The 20877-nt window shown below is 38.8% G+C and overlaps 1 protein-coding gene across 19 annotated transcripts in view; it reads right to left on the reverse strand.

Annotated features, from left to right (window-relative positions):
- PDLIM5 (PDZ and LIM domain 5) overlaps window positions 1–20877 on the reverse strand; it is a 224659-nt gene that overhangs the window by 64354 nt on the left and 139428 nt on the right. The window contains exons 1-2 of one of the 19 annotated variants that reach the window (XM_045056090.1): window positions 5377–5381; window positions 4061–4063 (exon numbers count right to left, since the gene is read on the reverse strand). The exons of the other annotated variants lie outside the window; for them this stretch is intronic. The gene's annotated coding sequence lies outside the window, so the exon portion shown is untranslated. Of the gene's footprint in view, window positions 1–4060; window positions 4064–5376; window positions 5382–20877 lie in introns of those variants that run through there. 19 annotated transcript variants of the gene reach the window in all.

The following is a 20877-nucleotide window of genomic DNA, read 5'->3' on the forward strand; positions in this document are numbered from 1 at the left end:
GCACCTAAAAACATCCTATCAAGTCAGAATGCTGTGCTTGCAGATCTGGTATTACACAGATACTTATCTCCATGGAAACAAAGTATTTTATCCAGTCACACAACAAATGCTTGCATGCAATTGTGTTGCTTTATTTTTTACTTTGTTTTTCTCCTGTCCATACCATTTTTTCTTCTGAATGCCAGAATTAAATTTTAGAAGAACTATCACCAGGTTAAAAAAAAAAAAAATGAAAAATTCAGTGTGAGGCTTGAAAGAAGAAAACACAATGTGTAACACTTTGGGAAGAAAAAATAAATAGGAGAAATACAAAATTTCCCATTGTTTAAAAAAAAAAAAAGAGCCTGTGAATAAAAAAATAGGTCAGTCATGTTACATGGATTTTCAGAATAGAAAATGGAACACTAAGATAGAAATAGAAAGGGAGAGAGGTTATATTCCCACTTTTTATTTAGCATTGGTCATACCTTTACCAGAGTGTTGAAAAACAAGGTAGACAACTGAAGAAAAATGTCATAGTAGAATTTAAGTATCATTTATGAGACAGACTAGAAATGTTAAACAATAAGAACTATAAATCCTATACCAGGGGTCAGCAAACCATGACTATCGGACCAAATGAATTAAGAGTGGTTTTCATATTTTAAAATGCTTTTTATAATTTTTTTTAAATTTATTATTTATTTTGAGAGAGAGAGCGCACGAGTCGGGGAGAGGCAGAGAGAAAAAAATCCCAAGCAGGCTCCGCACTGTCAGCACAGAGCCCGATGTGGGGCTAAACTCCTGAACTGTGAGATCACGACCTGAGCCAAAATCAAAATGCTCAACTACCTGAGCCACCCAGGAGCCCCTAAACGGTTTTTCTTATTTTAATGAAAAGAAGGAGCGCCTGGGTGGCTCAGTCAGTTAAGCATCCAACTTCGCAGGTCATGCATGATCTCACAGTTCACGTGTTTGAGACCCACGTGGGTCTTTGTGCTGACAGCTCAGAGCCTGGAGCCTGCTTCAGATTCTGTGTCTCCCTCTCTCTCTGCCCCTCCCCACTAGCACTCTGTCTCTCTCAAAATCATGAACATTAAGAACATTTCAAAAAACTGAAAAGAATAATAACATTCCATGATACATGAAAATTACATGAAATTCAAACTTCAGCTCTCAGATAGTTTTAATGAGCTTTAAATAAAGCTTTATGGAAAGCAGCCAGGTTCTCTCATTTACATATGTCTAGGGCTGCTTTTACACTACACACACAGGTTAGCAGCTGTGACAGGCCAGGTGGCTCACAAAACCTAACATATTTACTATCTATCTGGATCTTTACAAAAAGTTTGCTGACCTCTGTCCTAGAGATAACATCTCTACACAGCTACCAGAGTAAACTTTTAACAACACAAATCTGACCCTGTCTGTCGCTGAGCAGCACTGCTCCAAAGACACCTGTGGTTTTGGGCTCCCTATTCTCCAGTAAGAGCTCTTCCTTTCTGCCCTGCTCCAATCCAACTGCTTTTTCCTCTCTTCCTGAGAAAGGCCAAGTTTCTCCCCACCTCTAGGCCTCTGCACAGTCTGCTACCACTCACTTTCTATACCTACCTCTCTAACATACCTTCACTGGGCTAATTCCTAAGCGTGCTTCTGGCCTCAGTTTAAATGTCGCCTTCTCAGGGAGGTCTCAATAATTCCCCAAATCACCTTAGGTTGCCCAGGTCCTATGCTTTCAAAATACCCTGTACTTTTTCTTCACAGAACTTGTTACTAATGAAATCATATAGTCTGTGGGGTTATTTGTTTAAATCTGGATTCCCTCGGGGCGCCTGGGTGGTGCAGTCGGTTAAGCGTCTGACTTCAGCCAGGTCACGATCTCGCGGTCCGTGAGTTCGAGCCCCGCGTCGGGCTCTGGGCTGATGGCTCGGAGCCTGGAGCCTGTTTCCGATTCTGTGTCTCCCTCTCTCTCTGCCCCTCCCCCGTTCATGCTCTGTCTCTCTCTGTCCCAAAAATAAATAAATGTTGAAAAAAAAAAAAAATCTGGATTCCCTCACTAAATTAGAAGCTCCCTGAGGTTAGGGACCATTATGTTTACTGGTATAAGTGAAGTGCTTACCACAATGTAAACAATAAATATTTGTTGAATAAATGCATGAATGAAACTTACTGTTTTCAAATACAGAAGTCACAACATACACATATTTCTTAGAAAATACTTGTACCTTCTAAAGACTATACAGCAATCAGGTTACACAGGTACTATAATACTGCCTAAGCAAGAAGGGTCACATCATCTAAGAAATTACTAGACCTCTAAAAGTATCTTTAAAAATTCCCTTTACAAGAAATTACTAGACCTCTAAAAGTATCTTTAAAAATGCCCTTTACAACATAAAGAACTATCAGTAGTCTAGAAGAAAAAGAGAAAACATAAAGAATTATCAATGTCTACATATGACTAAATGAGGACAGGTAAGAAAAGGGATAAGGTGGAGTTCGGTCTTCCAATACCTCCATGAAATGTGCTGATCGGAAAAATGAGTGCCAATTGAGAATAAACTTCACATAATTCATGAAATATCTTCTAAAGCCAGATTTCCAAGTTGCCAAACAAATGCACTTGGCAGGTTTCCCATGAGTTACGCACACCTATTTCTTTGCTTAGCCAACCTCTAAAACTACTAGACTTAAGAAAATCTTGAACTACCTCATTTAATATGGAACAGACATCAGTATCTACTCTAATTCTGCCATCCCCTAATATTTATTCCTTTTAGGATTGGGAGGAAGCTCTAATTCATGTCACCTCTGCAGCAGCCAAACTTCCTGCTTTGTCTGTTACTTGAGTTTTCATTTCTTACCAGAGAGAGGTATGAAGACTTAAATCCTTCCCAGGTATGTCTGAAGAGTTGGGCTTGCCGCCTTTTAGTCTGCTTTTCTTAGGAAAACTGAACAAAGAGCCATTTGTGCATTATCTTTCTCATCAATTGTGTCTTTCTTTGCATAGTTTCGACATTGTCTCTTTCCATGCTTTCTAATGGGGACCCATGCTAACAATTTGTCCAGGTGTGAGGCTGCTCATCTTACTAATTTACCATTCTGCAGGACCAGGGAATGGACCTCTCTTTCTTTGCCCCAGTCCTGACAACTACCCAAAAGCAAGATCCTTATGCTGTGTATTCCACCTCCTCCCTTTTTCTCAGGGGCTTCAATTGATCTATTTCCTTTGCATTTTCCATCTCCCTCTCCACTGCATGCTTTGAGTCCCCATTCAAAACCACGATAGTACAGGGGCGCCTGGGTGGCTCAGTAAGAGTCCGACTTCAGTTTAGGTCATGATCTCGTGGTTCGTGAGTTTGAGCCCCGTGTCAGGCTCTGTGCTGGAGCCTGTTTCAGATTCTGTGTCTCCTTCTCTCTCTGCCCCTTACGTGCTTGTGCTCTGTGTGTGTGTGTCTCTCTCTCTCTCAAAACCAAATAAACATTAATTAAACACAATAACAAAAACAAAACACTGTAGTATCAATCCCAGTGCAACTCTTTCTGCCCATGGATCCTGTCCCTGTACTTTAATAAAATCACCTTTTTGCAAAGGAAACAAAACACCAAAAGCCCAATTATAGAATAATTTCTCCTAAAAAAATAATAATAAAACACATGAACAACAAAACTACTTTTCCTTTCCATTTTCCTATTCCTATTAAAAGTCAAGCTGAATGATAGTTTCACTCCAGCAACTCTGTCTCCATTTCCTCACCTGCCTGTCACTCTTTAACCACCTCAAGTGGGCCTCATCCTCCAAGCTTTATAAAACCGTATTTTTGTCAAGGTAACTAATGATCTCTCTGTGGCTAAATTCAGTTGACAGTTTGTGTTCCTCGTTTTCTTTTTATTGTGGTAAAAAACACAACATAAAACTACCTTCTTAACCATTTTTAAGCGTACATGCAGTTCATTAGTCGTAAGTATATTCATTGTGAAATAGACCTTTAGAACATTTTTATCTTGCAAATCTTCAACTATAGCCATTGAACAACTCCTCTTCCCCCCCCCCCCAACCCCCTGGCGACCACCACTCTACTTTCTGTTCTGTGAATCTTCTTTAATACCTCATATAGGTAGAATCGCACAGTTTTGTCTTTTTGAGTACATTCCTCATTTTACTTAGTCTTGGTATGAAACCCAGCTGACCACTCCTTCTCTTCTCCTGTCTTCTGTACCTCAATCTTACACACTTGCCTGTCTTTAGTCCTATTTTACTGGCTATTCCTAGAAGCCCGACTCACTGTCTTCCTCTTTACCTCATCCCCACAATCTTTCTTGACTTTAGTGCTGTCACGTTGAATCACTAAAGAACCTGACGGCTAAATTCTTTGGCTTCTTCACTTCATTGATAATTCTTCTAAGGCTAAATCTTAGGCCTGGAATCTCTCAGCCATGCACTCCAGAATTCATAGCCTCTATTTTTCATCAAAAAGAATAATACACCTAAAATCTGGATTTTAAGCACCTCTTTGTTTTGTAACTTAACTCCTCTACGTCTTGAGTCTATTAGTTTCTTTACTATACTGAACTGACATTTACCACGGACTCTTACCAACTAAATTAATCTTTACCAAATTCACACAATCTTAGCAGCATTTCTCTATCCATCAACCCCTGCCCCTCAGTATTTCTACACTCTTGTCAGCACTTCCTCTAAAATATACACCCACCCAACTCTCTCACTCTCCATTAATACCTCCTTGGCCTAAGCTCCTATCATCTCTTGCCTGAACTAAGGGAATTCACATAACTAGTCTGCTATGTTCATTATTTCTCCCTCACAATCAATTTTACATAGTATTCAGAGTGATCTCTTTATGATTAAAATCCTATATTGGGCTTTCTGATTAACTGGGATAAGAATCTAAATCCCTTAACACAACTTACAAGGCAAAAAATGATCTGGTTTCTGACTACTTCACTCAATCTCTCATCTCTCTCTCCTTTATTAACAATGCCCTGGGGCGCCTGGGTGGCTCAGTTGGTTGGGCTTCCGACTTTGGCTCAGGTCACGATCTCACTGTTTGTGAGTTTGAGCCCGTGTTGGGCTCTGTGCTGACAACTCAGAGACTGGAGCCTGCTTCAGATTCTGTGTGTCTCTCTCTCTGTCCCTCCCCCGCTTGTGCTCTGTGTGTGTGTGTGTGTGTGTGTGTCTCAAAATTAACATTAAAACAAAACAAAACAAACAAACAAAATGCCCTAGTCACAGTGGGTCTCTTTCAGTTCCTTAAACACACCATGCTGAATCCTGTCTCAGGGCCTTTGCACTTGCTATTCCCTCTGCCTACAGAGCCTATCTTCTCCATATTTGCATGGCTAACGCCTTCAGGTCATTCATGTTTCAACTCAAACGCCTTCTTTTTCCCTAACTAGTGTGTAATGACTTCACTCCTCTCTTTCCCTCATTATACTCGTCATATTGTCCTATATTATTTCTTCATAGAATAACATCATAACATAAAACTTTATTGTTTATTTGCTTTTTTATTGCATGTCTGCTCCATTAGACTGTAAGTCCATGACAGAACCTTGCCTCTGTTATAAACCAAGCATCTATAGTAGGGAGTGGCACACAATAAGTACTTCACAAACACTTGCTGGATTTATTTATTATATGTGTATGTAATAAACAATTAGCTGGGATCACTAAAGCCTGAGACTAAGTGAGAATGTTTGCGAAAGAAGAAGACACAGCTGTAGATTTAAGTTAAGGAAAAGTCCATATTATCAGGTGAAATCAATCACTCATATCTGCCTCATATCTGGACAGCTTAATTGTCCCAGGATTTTTCAATTGACTTTCTTGGGATTACCTACATAATTGTCAGACATTAATCCCAAGGATTAAATATGATATGACAGGTGAGATGGTGAGATTTTACAAGTGTAGAATCAAACTACTGCTTGCTTTATAATTTTAAGAACCATATGACATGACTAACTTTTATAGGGTTTATTTTCTTCTAAAATCTCTAATATTTTTATATTTGTTTTTGCTAACCTTATCCATCCCCTATCACAAATTCTCTCCCAGAAGAGCAAAATTATTTTGTCTAAACTGCACATAACCATATTAAGTTTCTTGTTCTTTTTTCTACTACATTTGGTCCATTTCCTGGTTAAGGTATAAGTGAGCCATACCTCTCGACCTCATGATACCCACAAATTTAGGTAGCAAGCTATAGAAGTCCTCATTCAAGTCCTCATGCTTTAAAACAATATCCTTTGATTCAATTCCTTCAACTATTATGAATCTAAAAATTTGATAATCATTAACCTCATTAAATTCAGTGGTACCTTAAAAGCCTTGCTTTCATGACTTGTTAAAATTAACATTTCCCGCAATTTATTGAAAATGTGTTAAGTTGGCTGTGATCTGTTTCTTGAGGACTTAATTCTGGGTGTTGGCAATTCTGTCCTTTTCTGAGTGCTCACTAGCAAGGCTTTACAAATGTCTCCTAGGACAGGAGGAGTTAAGATGGTAAAGAGGTATGGGGAATGGGATTTCCCTAGTCCCTCAAACCTGGCTGTATTGAGGTCAGCTTGGAACCCCAGGAAATCTATCTGTGGAGGGAGATGGCTTGGTGGCACAGAGGTGCATGTATGCGAATTGGGGAGATAAAACGGCACAGGCACAGAGGGGAGGGATCCTCTTCTGTGGAGAGACAAAAGGGAGAGAAAGAGAAGCTGTGGGTCATGGTATTGAGTTAGGCCAAGGGAAGAACTTCTCCAGACCATGGAATGGGGAATGAGAAATACAGAGAGTTGCAGTCTCTACTTTGCAAACAGCCTTAGGAGCCAAAGATGAGGAGTTTTCAAAAGCGCCTGACTGCCATGTGTGTGTGCCTGTGGGGGAGGGGAGCCAGCACCTGGAAGCCAGCCCCTGGGGTGCTGTAGTGATCTCAGGGGAGCACTGGGAGAGAACAGTCCCCTCCCTCAAGTACTGTGGGAAGAGGGTTTATTGCCCACGCCAAGGGCAGAAGACCCTGCAGGCACCAGCGATATCAGCAGGGCGGAAGGGGTCCCGGTGGTGTGCGATTCTTTAGGACATTGTTGTTTGATTCCCAGCCGAGTGCCTAGAAGATGCAGGGGAGACTGTGAAGCAGGGCAAGCCGGCCTCCTGTGCTGCTCTGTGAGGGCTGCCGGAAGAGTGTGGTTTGAGACACCTGGTCTGGGGAGGAGAGACGGGGGTGTTGCCATTTTTCCCCCCATCACCAACATGGTGGCACTTCAGGGAACAGGACAGCAGCCCCCAGTGGAGGCGGGACCTGATTACACCAACCCCACCCCTCCGTGCCCGGTAACTGCTTATCTACTGGAGTGGGATTGACACTGAGTGACCCAAAGGCCTCTCCTCCAGACCAGCACAGTCCCAGGCACCAACAGACAGCTGTCCTGCAGTTTTGTATGTTAGTCTGCTGTTCTTTTGTTTTCCTTTCTTTCCTTCTCTTTTCTCCTCTTTTTCTTTCTACCCTCTTCATTTTTTCCTTTGGAATCAGGCTCATAGTTTCTGATTTGAGTTTTGGTCAATTCTAATTATATGTGCGTATTTATGTTCTTTCTATCTCTGCTTTGTTTCTTTGTTTAATCCGGCGTTTTCACTCTATTATTTTTACACCTTTTCTATATCTCTTTCTTCTTTATTTTCCTTTCTCTCTCTCTGGATTAAGACACATAGTTCCTTTGATCCTCTGCTTCATCTTTTTGTTTTTGTTTTTGTCCCTTTCATTTCTCTCTTTGTAGGGGATCAGGTCCCCTGCCTTTTCCTTTTTTCCTGGGTTACTTCAACAAACAAATCAAAGCACACCTGGTGTGGAAGGCATAAACAATCCACCACTACGAGTAAGGAGAAGCTCTGTACAAGAATGACCAGTGGGATAGAGCAGTCATATACACAACAACAGAGTGCACACAACACACTCCAAAAACGCTTCCTGAAGAGCCAGGCCCTCTTTAATATAGGAGTGTTCTTAGGTGCAGGACACATAACAGGCTATTAAAACATGTAAAAGACAGAAACCCAGCCAAAATGATGAAATGGAAGAATTCTCCTCAAAAGAAATTCCAGGAAAAAAATGACAGCCAGAGAATTGCTCAAAAGAGACACAAACAACATATCTGAACAAGACTTCGGAATAACAGTCATAAAACTAATAGCTGGGCTTGAAAAAAGCACAGAAGACAACAGAGGATCTGTTGCTGCGGAGATCAAAGACCTAAGAAATAGTCACGACGAATTAAGAAATGCTATAAATGAGATGCAAAATAAACTAGATGCAGTGACAGCAAGGATGAAAGAACCAGAGAAGCGAAATAGGTGAAACAGAAGATAAGATTATGGGAAATGATGAAGCTGAAAAAAAGAGCGAAAGGAAATTACTAGATCACAAGGGGAGCATTACGGACCTAAGTGATACAATAAAACAAAACAATATCCATATCATAGGAGTTGTAGAAGAAGAAGAGAGAGAAAGGGGCAGAAGGTTTATTTGAAAAAAATTATAGCTGAGAACTTCCCTAATCTGGGGAAGGAACCAGGTATCCAAGTCCAAGAGGCACAGAGAATTCCCTTCAAAATCAACAAAAACAGGTCAACACCACAACATAGCATAGTGAAACTGGCACACTACAAAGATAGAGAATTCTGAAAGCAGTTGGGACAAACAGCCCTTAACCTACAAGGGTAGACATATAAAGGTAGTAGCAGACCCTTCCACTGAAACTTGGCAGGCCAGAAGGGAATGGCAGGAAATATTCAATGTGCTGAACAGGAAAAATATGCAGCAAGGCTGTCGTTCAGAATATAAGGAGAGATAAAGACTTTCTCAGGCCAACAAAAACTAACACAGTTCACGACCACTAAACCAGCCCTGCAAGATATCCTAAGGGGGTCTCTGTGTGTGGAATGCTGCAAAGACTACAAAGGACCAGAGACTAACACAAGAACAAAACCTACAGACAACACAATGACACTAAATCTGTATCTTCGAATAATCACTCTGAATGTAAATGGACTAAATGCTCCACTCAACAGACATAGGGTATCAGAATGGATAAAAAAACAACATCCATCTATATGCTGCCTACAAGAGACTCATTTTATACCTGAGGACATCTGCAGATTGAAAGTGAGGGGATGGGGAACCATCTATCATGCTACCGGATGGCAAAAGAAAGCCAGAGTAGCCATACTTGTATCAGACAAATTAGATTTTAAAACAAAGACTGTAACAAAAGATGAAGAAAGGCATTATATCATGATTGAGAGATCTATGCATCAAGAAGAGCTAACAATTGGGGCACCTGGCTAGCTCATTTGGTTAAGCATCTGACTTCGGCTCAGGTCATGATCCCACAGTCTGTGAGTTCGAGCCCCATGTCAGGCTCTTCACTGACAGCTCAGAGCCTGGAGCCTGTTTTGGATTCTATGTCTCCCTCTCTCTCTGCCCCTCCCCCACTCATACTCTGTCACTCTTGCTCTCAGAAATAAATAAAACATTAAAAAAAAGGAAGAGCTAACAATTGTAAATGTTTACACCCACAACATGTAACACCCAAATATATAAATCATTAATAACAAACATAAACGAATGTACAGATAATTGTACCATGATTGTAGGGGACTTTAATATTCTACTTATAGCAATGGACAGATCCTCTAGGTAGAAAATCAGTAAGGAAACAATGGCTCTGAAAGACCTATTGGACCAGATGGACTTAACAGATATATTCAGAACTTTTCATCCAAAAGCAGCAGAATACACATTCTTCTCAAGTACACATGGAACATTCTCCAAAATAGATCACATACTGGGTCACAAATCAGCCCTCAACAAGTACAAGAGATCGAGATCATACCATGCATATTTTTAGATCACAATGCTACGGAACTTGAAATCAACCATAAGAAAAAATTTGGAAAGCCCCCAAATACATGGAGGTAAAAGAACATCCTACTAAAGAATGAACAGGTCAACGAGAAAATTAAAGAAGAAATTCAAAAATATACAGAAGCAAATGAAAACAAATACACGACAGTCCAAACCGTTTGGGATGCAGCAAAGGAAGTCCTAAGAGGAAAACACATTGCAATTCAGGTCTATCTCAAGAAGCAAGAAAGGTCCCAAATACACATCCTAATCTTGCACCTAAAGAAGCTATAAAGGCAGCAGCAAAGAAAGCCCAAATCCAGCAGAAAAAGAGAAATAATACAGACGGGAGCAGAAATAAATAATATAGAATCAAAAAAAAAAAAAAAAAGAACACATTAATGAATCTAAGAGCTGGTTTTTTTAAAGAATAAACAAAATTCATAAACCCCTAGCCAGACTGCTCAAAAAGAAAAGAGAGAGAACCCAAATAGGTATCAAGAATGAAAGAGGAGAGATCACAACAAACACTACAGAAATACAATTACTTGAGAATACTATGAAAAATTATATGTCAACAAACTGGACAATCCGGAAGAAATGGACAAATTCCTAGACACACTACCAAAACTCTAACAGGAAGAAATAGAAAATTTGAACAGACATATAACCAGTGAAGAAACTGAATTGGTTATCAAATATCTCCTGGCAAATAAGAGTCCTGGGCCAGATGCCTTCCCAGGGGAATTCTACCAGACATTTAATAGTTAATACCTATTCTTCTCCTGTTCCAAAAACAGAAACAGAAGGAAAGCTTCCAGACTCATTCTATAAAGCCAGCATTACCTTGATTCCCAAACCAGACAAAGACCCCACTAAAAAGGAGAATTACAGGCCATTATTCCTGGTGAACATGGATGTAAAATTCTCAAGAAGATACTAGCAAATTGAATTCAACAGTATATTAAAAGAATTATTCACCATGATCAAGTGGAATTCATTGCTGAGCTACAGGGCTGGCTCATTATTTGCAAATCAATCAAGGTGATACATCACACTAATAGAAGAAAGGATAAGAACCATATGATCCTGTCAATAGATGCAGAAAAAGCATTTGACAAAATACAGCATCCTTTCTTAATAAAAACTCTAAAGAAAGTCGGGATAGAAGGAACATATGTTAACGTCATAAAAGCCATATATGAAAGAACACAACTAATAATCACCCTCAATGGGGAAAAACTGAGAGCTTTCTCCCTCAGATCAGGAACACTACAGGGATCTCCACTCTCACCACTGCTGTTTAACATACTATTGGAAGTCCTAGCCTCAGCAATTAGACAACAAAACAAAATAAAAGGCATCCAAATTAGCAAAGAAGAAGTCAAACTTTCACTCTTCACAGAGGACATGATACTGTACGTGGAAAACTTGAAAGACTCCACCAAAAAACTTCCCGAGTGGATACATGAATTTAGCAAAGTCACAGGATGAAAAAAATCAATGCACAGAAATTGGTTGCATTTCTATACACCAAATAATGAAGGAGCAGGAAGAGGTATCAAGGAATCAATCCCATTTACAATTGCATCAAGAACCATAAAATACCTAGGAATAAACCTAACCAAAGAGGTAAAAGATCTGAACGCTGAAAACTATAGAAAGCTTATGAAAGAAATTGAAGAAGACACAAAGAAATGGAAAAACATTCCATGCTCATGGATCAGAAGGACAAATAATGTTAAAATGTTGATACCACTCAAAGCAATCTACACATTCAATGCAATCCTAATCAAAATAGCACCAGCATTCTTCCCAGAGCTAGAAGAAAAGACCCTGAATGGCCAAAGTATGTTGAAAAAGAAAATCAAAGCTGGAGGCATCACAATCCCGGACTTTAGCCTATATCACAAAGCTACAATCATCAAGGCAGTATGGTACTGGCACAAAAACAGACACATAGACCAATGGAATAGAACAGAGAACCCAGAAATGGACCCAAAAATATATGGCGAACTAATCTCTGACAAAGCAGAAAAGAACATCCGATGGGAAAAAAGTCTCTTTTGCAAATGGTCCTGGGAGAACTGGACAGCAACATGCAGAAGAATGAAACTGGACCACTTTTCTTACAGCATACACAAAAATAAATTCAAAATGGATGAAAGACTAACTGTGAGACAGGAAACCATCAAAATCCTACAGGAGAAAAAGGCAGCAACCTCTCTGACCTCAGCTGCAGCAGCTTGTAACTCAACACAAATCTGAAGGCAAGGGAAACAAAAGCAAAAATGAACTACTGGGGAACATCTGGGTGGCTCAGTTGGTTGAGTGTCTGACTTCAGCTCAGGTCATGATCTCACAGTTCATGGGTTCAAGCCCTGTGTTGGGCTCTGTGCTGACAGCTCAGAGCCTGGAGCCTGCTTAAGATTCTGTGTCTCCCTCTCTCTCTGTCCCTCCCCCACTCACTCTCTCTGTCTCTCTCAAAAATAAATTAACATTAAAAAAAAAAAAGAACTATTGGGACCTCATTGAAATAAAAAACTTCTGCACAGCAAAGGAAACAATTAACAAAACTAAAAGGGAACCGACAGAATGGGAGAAGATATTTGCAAACGACATATTGGATAAAGGGTTAGTATTAAAAATCTATAAAGAACAAACTCAACACACAAAAAACAAATAATCCAGTGAAGAAATGGGCAGAGGATGTGAATAGACACTTTTCCAAAGACGACATCCAGCTGCCAGACAGACACATGAAAAGATGCTCAACATCTTCATCATCAGGGAAATACAAATCAAAACTACATTGAGATACCACCTCACAGTGGTCATAGTGCCTAAAACTCAGGAAACAACAGATGTTGGTAAGGATGTGAAGAAAGAGGAACCCTCTTGCACTGTTGGTGGAAATGCAAACTGGTGCAGCCACTCTGGAAAAACAATATGGGGTTTCCTCAAAAAATTAAAAATAGAATTTACCCTATGACCAGGCAATTGCACTACTAGGAATTTATCCAAAGGACACCGGAGTTCTACTGATCCAAAGTGGCACATGCACCTCAATGTTTATAGCAGCGCTATCAACAATAGCCAGGTCCAAATATCTATCCACTGATGAATGGATAAAGATGAGGTGGTATATATACACAATGGAAAGCTACTCAGCAATGAAAAAGAATGAAATCTTGCCATTTGCAACAACGTGGTTATTATGCTAAGTGAAGTAAGTCAGTCAGGGAAAGACAGATACCCTATGATTTCACGCATATGGGATTTGGGTCATTTTAACAAATGACCACAGGGGAAGGGAAGGAAAAATAAGGTACAAACAGAGAGGGAGACAAACCATAAGAGACTCTTAAAAACAAGAACAGAGGGTTGATGGGGGTGGTACGTAAGTGAGGAATCTTGAGAATCTAAAAAAAAAAAGCCTCCCAGATTTTTTTCCATGTGACCTCAAGTTCAAACTAGTTTATAGTTCCGAAGTTTTTTTCTTTTTTGAAAATCAGTACTACATTTACCTGTTCAAGTCTTCTATTTTCTTTCCTACTCTCCAGGACTTATTTATATGCATATAGTATTTCTCAGCAAATCTCATCTGTAAGTTGTCTCAATACTTGAGTGATAAATCATTGAGAAAAACAAGACTACCAAGAGCTCACCTAGAATCCCTTTCTTTTTTTTTTTTAATGTTATTTATTTTGAGAGACAGAAAGAGGGAGCAGGGGAGGGGCAGAGAGAAGAGAGAGAGAACTCCAAGCAGGCTCCGTGCTGTCAGTGCAGAGCCCAACATGGGGCTCGAACTCACGAACCGTAAGATCATGACCTGAGCAGAAATCAAGAGTTGGACGCTCAACCAACTGAACTACCCATATGCCTCTAGAATCCCTTACTACCTGAAACTTTAATTCCCTCCGGAATGTAAATAAACCTAAACTTTTTTTCAGTATTTATCTCTGATTTCTGTTTGCTTGTTTGTATCTTTTGACAATGGGCATTTGTTAATTTACAGAAACCCTAGAAAACATCACTTTTTTATCTCTTGAATTAATGTCTGGCTGTTTTAAATTTATATTTAAATAATTTATTTCTACTTCTATTTATACTGTATTTATATTTAAATGGTATTTGTGTGTGAATGTACATTTTCTTAACATGCATGAGGTACTGTTTCACTATCTCTGCTAATAGATTTACCGATTTTCGTAAGAAACCTTAGATTCCATTGCGGTAAACAAAGGATAACTTCGTGGCAAGTCTGTTTAAAAGCGTTACTTCTCATGGCACCTGGGTAGTTCAGTCAGTTAAGTGTCTGGCTCTTGAGGCTCAAGTCTTGGTTTCATGGTTCATGAAATTGAGCCCCTCGTCAGGTTCTGTGATTCCCTCTTGGGATTCCCTCTCTCTCTCTCTCTCTCTCTCTCTCTCTCTCTCTCTCTGCCTCTGCCCCACTTATTGTCTCTCTGTCTCAAAGTAAATAAATAAAAACATTTAATAAAAAAATAAATAAAAGCTTTACTTCTCATTAATATCTTTCAGAAACTCATTCTCAATAGTTTTTTAAAACTTTTTTAATGTTTATTTATTTTTGAGAGAGACAGAGAGACAGAACGTGAGTGGGGGAAGGGCAGTGAGAGAGGGAGATACGGAATATGAAGCAGGCTCCAGGTTCTGAGCTGTCAGCACAGAGCCCAATGAGGAGCTTGAACTCGTGAACCACAAGATCATGACCTGAGCCAAAGTCAGACGCTTAACTGACTGAACCATCCAAGCACCCCTGTCAACAGTTTTTTCTTATGAATTACTAGGATATTGGGGAAAAAAGAATAAAGTACATGAAAAGACAAAATAAATATTTACTTCTAACTCAAAAAATTGCACAGATTTCATCCTAGTTTTAACACGCTCTATTCAAAGAAATAAATACAGACTCTTCATGAGTAATTAATTAGGTGTGACTGGAAGATGAATACCTATCACAAAGTTGGCCAAGCAGCAGGATTCAACATACACCTGTTCGTGGTCATAGAGAAAAATGAAAGGAGAGACATAGTTGAGACTGCTTTTAAGATTTAATTTGAAATTAGAGTTCTTTAATTTGACTAAGAAATGGAAAATTAAGATGTCTAAATATCCGTACCTATGTTTTATACATTATGTTATACATTATTTTAATTTTCTTTTATAAAATCATACTATCATAAAAAATACAACTTCACATAAGGATAGAAAAATGTGGTCTTCTGGATCTTTCAACATGACTAAAATATGTAAAATTGAATAGCAACAAAGGATAGACATTTAAGCCTTCCATCATGGATGAAGACAGCCTATTATCAAAGTAACAAATTAATTTAAGTTGTGACATTTTTTGAAATTAAAAAGTAAACTGCAGGAGGAGCCTTCAATAGTACTGACTTTTAGTCGAGAAGTTACATTCCTTTTACTTTCGAGTTTAATTCAACAAAATAATTTTGTTGTATAATCTCCCTCTCTAAAAGTGAAGCAGAAAGATTTATCGAAATAGCATTGTTAGATAAGTACTGGTGGGCTGATAAAACTTCTAAGGAACTTAATGCATTCAATTCTATCCAGAATGTAAATAAACCACAACTTTTTCAGTATTTACCTCTGGATTTGGATGATTTTTGTTTGCTCGTTTATATCTTTCAACAACGAACATATGGACTATGAAAGAATTTTTGTGTATTACAAATACTGATTTTTATTTCTTTAAAAACTTTATAAGTGGTAGTCTTCTCAAATTATTTTTGGAAAACGTACACAAGTATTTCCATAATTAAACAGAGAAATGAACAATTTGTGTGTGAAAATACATAGAGTAGACAGAAACTATTGTTTCTTGCTTCAGTGATCTTAAAGTACCAGTCTCACAAGGAACTGAAGTGTAGTAATTACTTATATTCAATAGGTGGCGACCTTTACATTATACAGCAGTCACCAAACCAGCATTTGCATAGGACAGTATAATCCACCAGTAGAAAATGAAGAGAGAAATTACAAATGTTCTATATTTTGCAATAGACAAAAATTAGTGTTTGGTTATATACTCATTTTTTTAAACCTATGGACTATTTTCTAGGTTGATGAACATACTTTGCAGTAATGTATATGACGGTCTCAGCTAAAAGATTTTATCTGGCTGTTATTATTTTTATTTTTTAAAATTAGACTCTGTTGTGGAAGCCTTTGCGTTGTGTATTTTTGAGCAAATCCACCTGTTAATTCTTACACTTCATAAAAATATGTGGGAATATGAGAACTAGGGAATGATTCCTGATTTCTTTGCATAGGTTATGAAGAATAATAGTATTAGATAATTTACTGAAATGACATGTGTCTTAAAAAGAATATGTAACAGAGGTGCCTGGGTGGTTCAGTCAGTTAAGCATCTGACCCTTGGTTTCTTTCGGCTCAGGTCACGATGTCAGGGTCTGTGGGTTGGAGCCCCGCATGAGCCTCTATGATGACAGTGAGGAACATGCCTGGGATTCTCTCTCTCTCCCTCTCACTCTGCCCCTCCTCTGCTCGCACTCTCTCTCTCTCAAAAACGAATAAACCTTGGGGCGGGGGGGGAAGGATATGTTACAGGAGTCCAGTATATTTGTGAAAGAGCAACTGAAGGAAGACAAGGCTCAGGTCAGCAAACTGTGTTTCTTCACTAATCTAGTTTATGTGGGTTATAGGAACATCTGTGCACAAACTAAAATTTTTTAAAAACCTGCTGTAAAAAAGAGTATGTTTGGAAATAATTATGAATTTTTTTGCTATATTTTCAACGAATGTACAAAGATAGGTTTCTATCCAAGAAGTAACTTCATATCTGTTCTGATGACCTTTAGCTAGAAAGCATATGGATATGACTTAGTGCTATGGGACAGCTTATACATAACAGGATTCTCCCCCTAATACTGTTTCAGCTTTGTGAAATGTAACCAGTGACTGGAGTTTAGACTATTTTCCTTCCAAAGGGAGAGGCAGTTACTCCTCCCTCCTTCTGAGTCTTTGAAAATTAGAAATCTATAGCACACATTATTCTTAACCATAATATATGAAAAATCAGAACCTACCATCACTTAAGCAAGGGAGATAAAAGAATGGTAAAAGGATGTGTTGATCATGATAATTTTATACTTCTTTCTGCTAACTAAAATGCTATTTTTATTTCTTTTTATAGACCTATATAAGCATGAACATCTTAAAACTACTTATTAAATATTTTACTATATAGTAGAAACCAAAAAAATGGGGAGATCAAGAAAATCACCCTTTAACTTAAGATAAACACGGGGCGCCTGGGTGGCGCAGTCGGTTAAGTGTCCGACTTCAGCCAGGTCACAATCTCGCGGTCTGTGAGTTCGAGCCCCGCGTCAGGCTCTGGGCTGATGGCTCAGAGCCTGGAGCCTGTTTCTGATTCTGTGTCTCCCTCGCTCTCTGCCCCTCCCCCATTCATGCTCTGTCTCTCTCTGTCCCAAAAAAGAAGTAAAAAACGTTGAAAAAAAAATTAAAAAAAAAAAAAAAGATAAACTGTATGGTGCCTGACACAATGATGTATTTTAGGTATATATGTTTTTTAAAAGTTATCTTCCAATGAAATTTTCTATGGCCTCCCATAATTCTCTACTATGGTAAGACACATATTATTAAGAGTTTTCCATTTATTAATATGTTGCTAATAATAGAGCTGCTGCTTCTTTTCAGTTGATGTTGTAGACTAGACTCTCAACTTCAAACTTCTTCATTTCCTTAGGAATGATAAAATTCTGTCTATTGGTTTTTCCAGTCATATGACTAAGCATTTCATATATGCATTTCTAAAATGAGTCATGTATTGTCTTATCACAGGAGTCATGGAACTGTTCATGCTGAAACAGATCAAAAACACAAAGGAAGAGGGATTAAGAAACAAATGTTCATTTAACTTTAAAAAGTACCCTCCACAACATTTATCAAACAGATAACACCAGGGGGAAAGCATCAACTCTTGCCAATCAGACTGCCCAAGGTAGAATTCTTTCAAGCAATTTAGTTTTGATTCCACTTTACCTACAATATAGATATTAATGTCTTGATTTTTTTATAAAAATCTGATTTATATTCAGTTAAAAGTTATGTACACCACGTTCTTAACGATTTCCCTAAAATTCAAGAATTAGGAAATTGGAGAATATGCATTTATGTTAGGAACCATTCATTAGTGCTAACTTGTGCCAAATATGGTGGGGACACTATAACTCTTGTGTTCAAAGAGCTTATATTCCAGTTAGGTATACAGGGCATGGAGACAAACAGCTGTTACCCCAAACAGAAAAAGAGACACTACAACAGAGATAACAACAATCCTTCAAACCACATCCAAGTCAGTGATCCTACTTAAGAATAACCTTTTTTTTAAGATGCTAACAGTCAAATCAGTATTAGTATAGAAATGCAGCTGGTATGTATTATGGACTGAATTGTTCCCCCCCTCCCAAATTTGTATGTTGAAGCCCTAACCCTCCATTGTGACAGTAGTTTGATACAGGGCCTTTAAGAAGGTACTTAAGGTTAAAGGAGGTCTTAACAATGGGGTCCTAATCCGAGAAGACTAGTATTGTTATAGAAAGAGGAGACACCAGAGCTCTCTCTCTGTGTGTCCACAGAAAAAAGGCCACATGAGGACACAGTGAGAAGGTGGTCACCTGCAAGCCAGATAGAAGAGCCTCACCAGAAATCTACCCTGGTGGCACCTACGTCTTGGACTTCTAATTTCTAAAATTGTTAGAAAATAAATTTCTGTCATTTAAGCTACCTACTCTGTGCTATCTTGTTTGGCAGCCTGAGCTAATCCAGTATATTTCTAACTTAAGAATTAATTTGCCAGACATGAATCTTACAATCCTAACACCTACTTTCAAATTGCATATGTATATTTTCTGTATTTGTATACTTATATATTTATATTTATATATACATTTATGTTAAATATCTATTTATATATTGAATGTATAGATCTTACTTACACAGTCACAGTTACATCCAGAAAGATACGCCATGCCTACCGGAATGACTTTTCCTTCCAATTTTTATTATTATACTAAGACTCTTGTCTTCAAAGAGCTCGGTAGTCTAGCTGAAGATTTATGACACACAGACAAATACCCGTAATACATATTAGGAACGGAGTGGTAGAAATTATGGAGTATATTACTTCAGAAAGAAGATTACTGCCACTATGGAGAGTGGAGGTGGTACACTATGGGTGAGTCTGTGTGGCTGGAATTATAGGAAGGAATAAGAAAATCTTGGGAGAGAGAGGAATTGCCCTCAGCCCGGTCATTCTCACTGGCACACCACAGGCATTTGGGGAAGGACCACACTTCATTCTGTGAAATTATTCAGAGCATTACACAGTCCCCCACTAGCATCCTCCTGCTCTTGGAAGATCTGTACTATCCCCCTACATGTTCCCAAAGGCAACTCAGCAGGAATATCTCCCTCAGGAGAAAACAGAAGGTAAACTTTTAAGGGTGTGAAGAAAAGAGCAGAGGTATTCAAATAAAATGTATTAAGTAATTGATTATTAAATGGCTAATATATTTTATTCTAAAATGTTACACATGGAAAATTATAACATACAAAATTGTTATTTTATTAAGTGTTGCTTGCCAGTTACAAGAGTTTATTACATTTACTCAGAGTTCATCCTAACTTTCTACTTTGAAGCTTTTCATTGATTCATATAGCCTTGACTATATTTGACTTCTAAACAGCCTCACCTATTCATTATTTCCAGAATGCTTCTGATGTAATCACCAAATAAACATCCTTCACTCAGGGCAAAGAACTTTACCCTGGTTTTTTTTGTTGTTGTTTATTTATTTTGAGAGAGAGCATGAACAAGCTGGGGGAGAGGCAGAGAGAGAGAGTGTCCCAAGCAGGCTCCGTGTTGTCAGTGCAGAGAGCCCGATGTGGGCCTCGATTCCATGAACCCTGAGATCATGACTTGAGCTGAAATCGAGTCAGACGCTTAACCGACTGAGCCACCCAGTCGCCCCAATGTATCTCTTTTTGATTTCCGTACACCTTGCAGGCTGCCCTAACCTGATCTTTCACTTTAATGATTTCCCTAAATGCTGTTTGTGATCCGGGTTGAAAATTCAAGGGATTAGAAGCAACAAAGACAGAAAGAATGAAGGGAAGATGAGAATAAGAAGTGAGAAGAACCCATGCAAATCGGGTCCAAATTGGGATTTACAATCTAGAATGACCCTCCCAGGTTGTCCCTACCTGGGCTGAAACGACCAGGCTTTTCACTCCCCCCATTCCTTCCAGGCAGCTCACTGCATGTATGCAGCTCATGAAGCTGTGGCTTTGGACGAAGGGGCATCTGCAGCTGAGGTGACATGTGAAAGGGCTGATGAATGAAGGCTATCTGCCCCCTACACGCACACACACGGACAGACACACACACACACACACACACACACACACACACCTGCAGCAGCAGCAGCAGCAGCGGTTATCAAGTCCTCTACTGAAGCAGTATCTGGAAGGGCTTCATAGAGTCCACCACTGACTCGAACTTCCTATTCTGAAGTGGAAACTCAGGGGTAGAAACTAGTGAGTTACAAATCGGATGTCTCAGATTCAGATTTTATCATTCCTTGCTTCCTACTATCCTGGAGTACTGACGTCTATTTTGGAAAGAATGAGCAAGGAATTACTTGGTTTAAGTAATTTTCTTGAATGGGTAAACAAAAAGGAATGAGTTCAAACAATTCTTGGTAAGTTTTATAGACAGAACTAAACTGTCAAATTCATCACTAAACTATGAATAAAGTATTGCATGTCTAATTTCTTTTTTTTTTTTTAAAGGTTATTTTTGAGAGAGAGAGAGAGAGTGCGCACAAGCAAGCAGGGGAGGGGCAGACAGACAGACAGAGAGAGAATCCCAATCTGTGCTAACAACACAGAGCCT

This window comes from Felis catus, chromosome B1 (genome assembly GCF_018350175.1).
Source record: "Felis catus isolate Fca126 chromosome B1, F.catus_Fca126_mat1.0, whole genome shotgun sequence".
NCBI classification, from domain to species: domain Eukaryota; kingdom Metazoa; phylum Chordata; class Mammalia; order Carnivora; family Felidae; genus Felis; species Felis catus.